At 51.8% G+C, this 11,618-nt stretch overlaps 1 protein-coding gene across 5 annotated transcripts in view; it reads right to left on the reverse strand.

Annotated features, from left to right (window-relative positions):
• The window catches only part of CHDH (choline dehydrogenase), a 40,956-nt gene that overhangs the window by 28,303 nt on the left and 1,035 nt on the right, over window positions 1-11,618 (reverse strand). For 2 of the 5 annotated variants that reach the window (XM_045493208.1, XM_045493207.1), the window contains exon 2: window positions 7,362-7,425. The exons of 2 other annotated variants lie outside the window; for them this stretch is intronic. The gene's annotated coding sequence lies outside the window, so the exon portion shown is untranslated. Of the gene's footprint in view, window positions 1-7,361; window positions 7,426-10,881; window positions 11,014-11,618 lie in introns of those variants that run through there. One more of the 5 variants, XM_045493211.1, reaches the window with a different exon arrangement.

Consider the following 11,618-nt stretch of genomic DNA (forward strand, 5'->3'; position numbering starts at 1 on the left):
AGTAGGCTCTAGGCTGCCTGCCAGTGCAGAGCCCAATGTGGGGCTTGAACACACAAAATTGTGAGCTCATGACCTGAGCCAAAACTAAGAGTTGGACGTTTAACCACGGGAGCCGCTCAGATGGCCCAGATTTAGCGTAATTCTTCAGGGCCCTAGTACTTTTGGAATGGTAAATGAACATTAGCTTCGCCTTAAAGTCACCAGCTACATTCACCCTAAAAAGAGGCAACTTGTCCTTTGAAGCTTAGAAGCCAGGCATTGACTTCTCCTCTCCAGCTATGAAAGTCCCAGACGGCATCTTCTTTCAGTGTAAGACTATTATATCTACACTGAAAATCTGGTTAGCATAGCCACCTTCATCAATTAGCTTAGCCAGACCTTCCAAAGAATTTGCTGCAGCTTCTACATCAGCACTTGCTGCTTCACCTTGTATTTTTATGTTAGGGAGACGGCTTCCTTCCTTAAACCTCGTGACCAAATCTGCTAGCTTCCAACTGTTCTGCAGCTTCCTCACCTCTCTCAGCCTTCACAGAATTGAAGAGAGTTACAGCCTTACTCGGATTAGGCTTCAGCTTAAGGGAATGTTGTGGCTGGTTCGATCTAAAAAAAAAAAAATTTTTTTTTTTTTTTACATTTGAGAGAGAAAAAGAGAGACAGAGCACAAGTGGGGGAGGGCAGAGAGAAAGGAGACACAGAATTCAAAGCAGGCTCCGGGCTCTGAGCTGTCAGCACAGAGCCCAATGCGGGGCTCAAACTCACAAACCGCGAGATCATGACCTGAGCCGAAGTTGGACACTTAACCAACTGAGCCACCCAGGCGCCCCATGGTTCGGTCTTCTATCCAGACCACTCAAACTTTCTCCATATCAGCAATAAGGCTGTTCTGCTTTCTTATCTTTGGTGTGTTCACTGAAGTACCACTTTAAAAAAAAAAAAAAAGTCTTTTAATTTTATTTTAGAGAGAGAGGGCACACATGAGAAGGGGAGAGGGGCAGAGGGAGGAAGAGAGAGAATCCCAAGCAGTCTCTGTGCTGTGAGTGTGGAGCCCAAAGAAGGGCTCGATGCCACGACCCTGGGATCATGACCTGAGTCAAAATCAAGAGTCAGATGCTCAATGAACCGAGTCACCCAGGTGCCCTTAAAGTAGCACTTTTAATTTCCTTCAAGGACTTTCTTTGCATTTACAGCTTGGCTAACTGTTTAACTCAAGAGGCCTACCTTTGGGCCTATCTCAGCTTTCAACATGCCTCTTCACTAAGCGTAATTATTTCTAGCTTCTGATTTAAATTGAGAGATGAGACTCTTCCTTTCATTTGAACACTTGGAGGCCATTGTAGGCTTGTTAATTGGCCTTGGTTCAATATTGTTTCATCTCAGGGAAGAGGAAGAAGCAAGGAGAGGGAGAGAGACAGGGAAGGGCAGATGGGTGGAGCAGACAGGACACATAAGATTTACAAATCAAGTTCACCATCTTCTGCAGGGATGGTTCGTGGCACTCCAGAACAATTACAACAGCAACATCAAAGATCACTGATCACACATCACCATAGCATGATAATAAAGTTTGAAATACTGCAAGAATTACCAAAATGTGACAGAGACATGAGGTGGGCAAATTCTGTTGAAAAAATGGTGCCAACAGACTTGCTTGATGCAGGGTTGTCACAAACTTGCATTTGTGAAAAACCCAGATCTACACAGCACCTTAAAGCAAAGTGCAATAAATCAAGGCATGCCTGTACTCTTTAGCGGGTACAGAACTTCTGTGTGGGGTGAGGAATGTTTTGGAAATGGATAGCAGTGATAGTTGTACAACACTGTGAACGTACTTAATGCCACTGAATTGTACACTTAAAAATGGTTAAAGTGGTGATTTTTATGTTATGTATATTTTGCCATAATAAAAAAAAACTGCAAAAAACTCTCCCCTATCACATGCAATACAATTCTGGAGGTTGAGTGACTCAAACCTAGGACTGAGGAAAGTATAAAGAAATCCAGGATACTATCTCTGAGTAGGGTGTACCCAGGTGTTTCCACTTGCACCCGCCATGTTTTGATCTTTAATCTCGGTGACAGACACAGTATGTTGATGTAGCTCCACTGAACGTCTGAAATAATTAATAGTCAAAGTCGACGGGATTAGGAAGCAACGTGGCAGCTTTACCAGGAGGCACCAAGCTTATTGTGGAGAAGTGAAGACAGGTCCCTTATTCTTGGGGTGATGCCCGGTCACTTACTCTCCTTGACCCCAGTCACTCCAAACCCCACCTCCTACCACAGCTCTGGCTCCAACACCCCCCTCCACATGCTCCACCATGGAGGGACCTTTAATTGCTCTCAAAGTTCTGGGCCTGGCCTTCCACTAGGCACACATCTCTCCAGCCTCTGCGCAGGGTAGACTAAACTGGGGCTTATCTGTCTGGTCCCCACCTCTGCTGAAGTTGGGAAAGTCCCTCCGGCGCCTCTGCCTCCCTCCCCCACCACAACCCAGGATCTGCTGAATAATGGAGACAGGAGAGCACAGGGCACTTGCCCCTCTCGCTTCCCCTTCTCAGGATGCATGTGGTTCAGCTCTCCACCCCATACCATGGCCAGGGGTGGGGCTGGGCTTTCCTCTTCTCTCCAGGCAGGCTTAGTGCCAGTTGCCCCAGGCAGGCTCCTACCTCAGAGCAACATTTCCCTGCTCCTGAGATGCATCCAACAGGGGCTGGCTCCCCCCTCCCCTCAGGAGGCAGGCCTTGGGCTGGGGGAAGCAGAGGAGTCAATCAGGCTCCTGGCTCACAGTGTTGGAAGGTGATTGGCCCTACAACATGATGACCGTGTGCAAGGGAGTAAGGGGGTGGAGGGAGTGGGGTTGAAGAGGGAGGGCCCACTACCCAAAGGGAACTCCTTGAGGCTGGGGACCCTCTAACCCCTAGTGCAGTGTCCTCTCAGGCTTCCAGACTGGGTGGGTGGACAGACCAACAGGAGCTCCCTGGCATGGACGGTGTGGGAAATGAGGGCTGGAGTGGGGGTGGAGGTAAGGAGCCAGAGAAAGCCAGGATAGCGTGTGATCATTTGAGGGTGTGTGTGTGTTTGGGGGGTGGGTGGGGAGTCCTATCATGGGTGGGGTAGCATCCAAGGCTTCCTTCTGAGTCTGGATGCCTCTACCCCTGACCTGCTCTGTTTCATGGGACCGACCTTGGCTCTGTCTAGGGCCCTGTCTGGCCACTCCTGTGGCTCTGAGCAGCAGAGGAAGGGGCAAGCAGAGACTTCTACCCTTCTTGGCTCCCGGTCCAGGGGAGAAGACCCTCATGCCACACTCGTCTTCCTGGGGCAGTCGCACCAAGCCACCCCTTCCATCCATCTTGGAGCTGGGCACCTGGTCCCTGTGGCACTTCTGTCTGGGAAGCAAGGCTTTGGTCAGTTCAGGCCCCAACCCCCAATGCCAGCAATGGACACAGCGGATGGGTCAGGCACAGAGATGACATTCAATGAGGGGCAACAAATGTAGGGGCCACCTCACCCTATTAAGTATCACTACCCAATGAGGTTCTCAACCTTCTAGGCTGGGCTTTGTGTGGGTAAAATGAATAGTGTTCTGAATCTGCCTTTGTCTGACCATGAAGCTCCATTAAGCCATGGAACCAGAGTTATAATTATACTAGTAATAATAGGGGTGCTTCACATGGGTCACCATGCACATTGAATCCCCCAGAGACATGGATGGGGATGGAGCATGGGGAGGGGGTCTTCTCCTTCTCCATCATCATCATCATCATTATCATCAACTCACGTTACAGAAATGGACAGAAGCCTGAGGGATGGAGTCCCTGGCCTGTTTCAAGCTGGAGGCCAGGACCCATCCCACCACAGGCCTGAGCAACAAAACCACATCACAGGAGCCAAAAAGTCATGGTCAGCACATGGAAAGGGTGCAAGGCACCATGTGTCCACACCAGGGCTCTGGAGGCCAAGAAGTGGTGAAGGATCAGCTTTCCTGCAGCTTGGCAAAGCCTTCCCAATGGCACAACCATCTAACTGCCCAGCCCTATGGCAGGCTGAGGTAAGTGCAGGGTCATGGCCTAGGGTAGGAATCTTGGTCAGAGATGAGACCTGGCTGAGAGGTGAAGGTCTAGTAAATAACCCTGGGGCGCTGTCTCCTCCCACGGGACCCTCACTACCACCTCTAACCCAGGCCATCCATGCTCCCCAAGATGGTGGAATTAGCTTCCTCCGGGCCTCCTGGCTCCTCTTGTCCCAACAGCCCTGCCTAGTCTGCCCCCTGCCCACTCTATCGCCTTCCACCCCACCATGAGCCTTGCTGTCTGGGTTCCAGGTGCATGACCACCCTCCTTTCCTCACACCCAGGGCCTCTGCATGTGCTACGCCTCTTTCCAAATATGTGGCCCCACATCCTTTCACCTGGGCCACTCTTTGCCTTCCCTCAGGCCCCACTCAGCCATTAATTCCTCTGGGAAACCTTCCTGAGCCACTGGCCACATCCACGTGGGACTTCTTGTACCACACTTACTGGGATCTCAACAAACTAAGAGTGAGATGAGCTGTCCAAGGCCCATCCCCTGAGACAAGGGCTCTGCAGCCTCACCCCCTGCAACACTGGCCTGGGGCTGGCATTCTGGAATGCTGGCTGGCTGGACACCTAAGGAGGATGGGCCTACCTGCAGCCTACAACGCCCTGAGCCTGGGCAGTATGAAACACGGCCACTGAACTCATGCATCTGTGCCAGAGTGGACAGAGGGGATCACGGAATGTTCTGTGTCCTGACGTGGTGGTGCTCCCCCGGGAGATATACAGATCAAAATTCACCACTGGTACACTTTACTCCATGTATGCTGTAGCTTAATTTTGTAAAAATTATAACAAGAAGACACTTCCTCCAAAAGTCAAGTTCTTCTTCCTAGAAATCTCATCTGCCACATATTGGTGCACAATCAACAAATAAATCAGAAATTGTCTTCTCACTTCTTCAAATGGCTCATCATTTGCTGCTTTAGACAGGACCCCAGGCTGCCTGGACAGAACCCACCTGCCCTGGGAACCCCCTGGTACAGCAGCTGTGGCAGGACATAGGGCAGGGCAGAGGCTGGTTGGGATGTGCCTCAGGCTGCCAGGAAAGCCCCCCGATGGGAGCCTCCGTGCCTGAGGCCACACCAAAGGCCGGGCTTTTGTCCCCAGCTCTGCCAGGACCTGCTACATGACCTAGGCCCAGGGTTTCCTGCTGTTCCTTAGTAAACACTTGCTGTGTGACTAGTATATAAAAATATATTCACGGGGCACCTGGGTGGCTCAGTCGGTTGGGCGTCTGAATTCTGCTCAGGTCATGATCTCACGGTTCACGAGTTCAAGCCCTGCATCGGGCTCTGTGCTGACAGCTCTGTGCTTCGGATTCTGTCTCCCTCTCTCTCTGCTCCTCCCCTGCTCACTCTCTGTCTCTCTCTCTCTCTCTCAAAAATAAATTTAGAAAAAAAAATATAATTCACTTCATGGGGCGCCTGGGTGGCTCAGTCAGTTGAATGTCCAACTTTGGCTCAGGTCATAATATATCTCACAGTTCGTGGGTGCGAGCCCAACACCCGGCTCTGTACTGGCAGCTCGGAGCCTGGAGCCTGCTTCGGATTCTGTGTCTCCTTTTCTCTCTCTGCCCCTCCCCAGCTCGTGCTCTCTCTTTCTCTCTCTCAAAAATAAATAAACTCAAAAACGATTTTTTTTTTTAATAAATAAAAATACGTTCACTTCAGGAGAGGAGACAGACGTGGAAACAGGCACAGAGGGACAGTGACTTCTCTTACAAGAGCTGGGGCCAGTATTGCTGAATCTGTCCACCCCACAGACACCTGCCTGGATCAGGCTCCATCATCTCCCCCTGGGACCCTCCTAATGGTTCCTAGCAGCGTCTGTGCTACCAGGACCCCCACTCCACACCACCTTACAATCTGCTCCCCACACGGTGGCTGAAGGTCAGCTTGGGCCTCACCAAAGTAACTCCACACAAAGGAAACAAGACGACGAACAACTCCTTTGGGTCCAGAGAGGGGTCTGAAGGGAAGAACACAACACTGCTTACCGTAGAGGCCGCTTTGAGGCAATTGAGGCGTGGAATGTGGAAAGGGCCACAGTAACCCCCCGGCTGAATACTGACAGACTCATAAGGTGACCCACCTCGAGATATCTATAGGCCCTAATTAACCAATGGGCTATTTACAACCAGGAAGTTACCAAAAAAAAGGGAGAATTCCATATGTCGCCATACCTCCTCTCTTCCCCCTTTAAAAAGAGCCCCCACCCACCGCCTCCTGGCAGATAGTCTCTCCTCTGCTGTCCTGCCCTGCCGCTCCCTTGTGGTATATTCAATAAACTTCTATCTCCTTTGTTCTGCCTCAGGTGAAGCCCAAGCCACCAGCTTCTGATCATCACCCCAGATTTGGGGGGCCCTCAACCAATCAGGAGAGACACCGCACCCACAAAATACCCTTGCCAAAAAATTCAAACCCGAATCTGCTCAGATCCACCAATCTGGAGGAAAGTCACAGGAGCACAGGAAAGGACACCCAGAGGGCCCATCAACAGAACCTAGGTTAAGGGAAGCTCCATAGATTTCTTTGACAAGAGATTCAAGTGAAAAATAAGACAGAAAGTGATGGAAGGAAATCTATGGAATAATGTGTGGATCTTCCTTAGACCCTGGAAATGTGAACACTGGCTGGATTTTTGAGGAGGTTAAGAAGGGCGTCACTGCTTGTCAGATGTGACAATGGCCCTGTGGTTATGTTGTTTAAAATGACTCTCTCAGAAATACATACTAAGAAATAGAAGAAATAGGATTTGGGATTTGCTTTAAAACAACCCAGGGTGTCATGAGGGGGTGGACAAAATAGGATCACAGCTGCTTTGTGATGGACACGTGGGGCTCAGCAAAGGCTCCTGGCTAATTTTGCTGCAAATTTTCCATAAAGAAAAGGGTGTTGTTATTGTTGTTGTCTGTTTTAAATCTCAAATATTGCCACCAAAGGAGTGAGGGAAAGAAAGGAGGGTAGGCCGGAGAACCCCTCCAGGCAGGGGGCCAGGTCTAGGCTGGAGGGTCCCCAACCATTCCGCTGCAAATGCGTACACATTCTGTGCTCTGTGCAGTTTTCAAGTCTCAGTTAAAAAACACCCACCTCGGGCACCTGGGACTTCAGCACAAGTCATGATCTCACTGTGAGTTCAAGCCTCGGGTGGGCGGGCTCTGCGATGACAGCCAGAACCCATTTGGATCCTGTGTCCCCCCTGTCTCTCCGCCCCTCCCCCTGCTCACTTGCGCGCATGCTCTCTCTCTCTCTCAAAAATAAATAAACATTAAAAAAAAACAACCCACCTCACACCCAGATATGGCAGGATTCAGGGCCACCAGTGCCAGCATACACACTGTTGTGGATTGTCTGTGAAAGAGAAGAAAGTCAGAGCTGAGAAACTTCTACAGCAATGTCACACAGTTACTATGTCTGCTGGGTGTCGTCCTTAAGATAATGGCTTTAAAAAGTGAAGGGGGGCGTGGCTCAGTCCGCTCAGGTCATGATCTCACCCTTCGTGAGTTTGAGCCCCACGTCCAGCTCTGGGCTGACAGCTCGGAGCCTGGAACCTGCTTCGGATTCTGTGTCCCCCTCTCTCTCTGCCCCTCCCCTGCTGGCACTCTGTCCCTCTGTCTCTCAAAACTGAATAAAAGTTAAAAAAAATTTTTTTTAAGAAAATAAAATAAAAAGTAAAGGGAGCTGGTTATCAAGATCCTTGGGTTGCAGGCCCAATGCCGTCACCACTCATGGTTTATTTAGCACCTCTGGGCCTCAGTTTCCTCATCCATAAAATGGGAACAGAGCCACCTCTTCTGTAGGTTTGATAGGAGAACAAAAGGAACTCAGAGCCAAAAACACCCTTCAAAGAATGAAAAGTGTTAAGCCAAACCACGTGGAGATTTTGTCACACTCCCAGTGTGGCCTGGGCCCTGCCCCTGCCCTACTCCCTGCATAGCCTCACTCACCCTGTTTCCACCTCCATCAAGTGCAACCACGGCCAAACACAGTATTACTGATAATAGATTAACTAAAGTATCATTGATCAAAAAAATAGATCACCAACCCTCCTGTGTGTGCCTGACACCTCCAGGAACCCTCCCTCCAGTCCTTTGGGGCCCACTTCATCACCCTATGTACAGCTGGGGCTCTGGGAGAACAGCGGTCCCTGCCCCCTTTGTGTTCAACTTGCTTTCAGGTCCCAGCATGGCAACACACGCAAACACTAATGCAAGTACACGTGGGCTGCGACTTCACAGGGTTTTGTCCCAGAACAGGCAGAAGTCATATTAACGTGGAGTTCACCGCCTGGCCCCATCTGCGTTCTTTCCTGGGCTGGCCCCTCCACGCCACGGCAGCAGAGTAGACAACAGCAGTCCTGTGGCCCTGCTGGGAAGCGTGGGCTCGGGGCCTCAGTGAGGCTTCACGTCCCTGGCTCAAAGCAGGCATTACCCTTGACCCTGCAAAGCCCAACGAGCTGGAGGAGAACACGGGTGGGAGGAGTACCGAGGACACAGGTGCTCCCACTAGACCCAAGCCCCAGCTGGGGGGGGGGGGGGGGCCGCTGAGGCCCTGGGAAGCAGCCAGAACCGGCTTGCTCTTCATGAGACAATGAGTCCACTGTTACTGGCCGGGACCTTGATTAATATTTGCAAAAGGAGCAAAGTGGAAAATTCCACCTGGGCGGAGGCAGGGCCCAGGGGAAGTGTCAACAACCTCAATGGCCTTGTTCTCCCCGGGATGGACCAGGCAGAGAAACAAAGGCCTGATAAAGGATACAGAACCTGAGAGTGTCAATGCACTTGGATCCAAAGGAATTTCCTTATTTGGGTCAGGAAGGCATTAATTTTTTTGTCATCCTGACTTTCCTGCCCCTAAACTGACACAACACCTTGAAATCCTTCAACTCTCTTTCTCTCTCTGTAGTCTCCCAATAGCCCTGCCAGACCAGCAGAGCTGATGCTGGCCCCATGTTACAGATAGGGAAACTGAGACTCCAACACAATGAGAGCTTCGCCCAAGGCCAGCAGCTGGTGAGTAGCACATCCAGGCAAACCCTGGTGTCTCAACTGCCAGCGGTGGCACAGAGCCTGTTCCAGGGAGTCTGGGGTCAGGTGTCACAGGGACTAGACAGGGTGGACTTCTGGGCTCCAGCAGAGGCCCCGACCTTCACTCCACCAGAGGAGGAAGAAGAGAAAGAGGAAGAAGCCCAAAGCAGCTCTCCCTGGTAGGCAGGTGTAAGCACCACCATGGGGGGAAGGTGCGCATAATTGATTCATTCAAGCATGTAACAGTGCCTCCTAAATACCGGGATGCCAAGGCCACTGTGGACGCGAAGGTGCACTGCATGGTGGCCCTTTGAGAAACCCAGACCTGGCAGAATTCAGGACTGAAGGGGGAAGGTCCAAGTATCTCCAAAGGCTGCTTCCCTCATAGGCTCAAATCACCTCACTGAGCCACTTCACGGTCTCATCTGCCCCATTTTACAGAAAAGGAAACTGAGGCCTTGAGAAGGGCAGCGACATGCCACAGGTCACAGAGAGAGAGGAAGCTAAGACACCTGGATACTTAGTGGCCCTGCCTCCAGTTTATAAAGCCACAATGTTATTGGGCTTAGGAATTCAAACCAATGGTGTCCCTTCCAACGGGCCCCTTGAAGGCTGTATGCTTACCAACAAGGACCTCTCATGAAGAACACTTTTTGGAATGACCTTCCGAGCCAGCATGGACCCTCCCCCCCCCCCGTCCACCCCCCAAGCAGGCACAGCTTGCTTGCCTACAGAGAACACCAGCGGTGGCTACAAGTCCTTCCCCTCCACGCCCATCCCGCAGTTCTGTCTACAGAGCTGGTCATGGGCATCAGCACCATCCGAGAGCCCCAGAAGGCCAGGGCGCTGTCAGCGCTGTGCCCACACCCCACGCTGCTCAGCATCCCTCCTTCCACCCCTGCTACCACATGCTCAGTGACGTCCACACCACACTCACCTCCCCCTTCACTCATCAGCTCCTGCCCCTGGAGAAAGAACCTTCGACCCTCCTTTTCTTTTTTTTTTTTTTTTTTTAATTTTTTTTTTTTCAACGTTTATTTATTTTTGGGACAGAGAGAGACAGAGCATGAACGGGGGAGGGGCAGAGAGAGAGAGGGAGACACAGAATCGGAAACAGGCTCCAGGCTCCGAGCCGTCAGCCCAGAGCCCGACGCGGGGCTCAAACCCACGGACCGCGAGATCGTGACCTGGCTGAAGTCGGAGGCTTAACCGACTGCGCCACCCAGGCGCCCCAGACCCTCCTTTTCTTAAAACCACTCCCACCCGGGGCGGGGCGCCTGGGTGGCGCAGTCGGTTAAGCCTCCGACTTCAGCCAGGTCACGATCTCGCGGTCCGTGGGTTTGAGCCCCGCGTCGGGCTCTGGGCTGACGGCTCGGAGCCTGGAGCCTGTTTCCGATTCTGTGTCTCCCTCTCTCTCTCTGCCCCTCCCCCGTTCATGCTCTGTCTCTCTCTGTCCCAAAAATAAATAAACGTTGAAAAACCACCCCCACCCCACTCCCATCTCTGAATGCATTTCCTCCCATGTCCATTCCATCCCCTCTTGTCAAAGCCACCCCTGACTGCGAGTGACGCACCCTGACCTCTCCGCCCCATTTGATCCCCCGGGGCTGCTCCCTCATCCCGGGTTTTTTTCACCCCCTATAAATGTCCTACTCATAAATCCTATCTCCAGGCCTCAGCTCTGCATCCCTGCTCGTTCCCACACCTCTCGCACTCATGGTCCCAACACACAGCTGTAAAGCCAGCATAGCTCGGAGCCTGGCCCACAACGGGGACTCACCTGTTCATTGAGGGAATGCATATTGTTTAGCAGCCACCTTCTCGCTGGTCTCAGAGGGGCTGGCCCCCCATTGCCCTGCACAGTCACCCAAGTGGCCTTTCTAAAGCTTAAACTGACCACTGCCTAAACCTCAGCTTTTGTTGTTCCTTGGCACCCGGGGACAAAGTTCACAATCTCCACCGGGCCTAGGGGCCTGTCTCCAACTGCAATTTCACAGCAGGGCAGGCACACATGCCCTTGAACATGCACTCACCACATTCATCCCCAGAGAGCGCCCATCAGCCAGTACCTGTGTGTCATTCACCTTTGCACCCCAGGACTGGCACCCTGCAGGTGTTTGCTGAGAAGACAGACAACTATCAGAGCTGTAAAAGGTCTCAAGGACCACATAGGTCAAAGCAACTCAGAGAGGTTGAGTAAGGGGCCCAGAGTGACCCAGCCCCAGGCAGTGATGAGGCAACAATCTCCCGTCAGTCAATTCTCCAGGGTCAGGAACCAGACCAATCCTCTGGAAACGTCACCTGGAGCCCCACATGTATTGATGCCAGAGCTCTAGCTGACCTTGAGACTGAGCTCCAGTCCATGTAGCCCGAAATCTGTACCCAGCAAGTGAGCCAGGCCTGGCACATAGTAGGACCTCAGCAAAACCAGCTGCTTGATAAAGTCAACCTCTCACCAGCTGACAATTCCCTCCATAAGTTTCAGGGCCGTCTCTAGGCCTTCATCTCTTCATCTGT

This window comes from Leopardus geoffroyi, chromosome A2 (assembly GCF_018350155.1).
Source record: "Leopardus geoffroyi isolate Oge1 chromosome A2, O.geoffroyi_Oge1_pat1.0, whole genome shotgun sequence".
NCBI lineage: Eukaryota > Metazoa > Chordata > Mammalia > Carnivora > Felidae > Leopardus > Leopardus geoffroyi.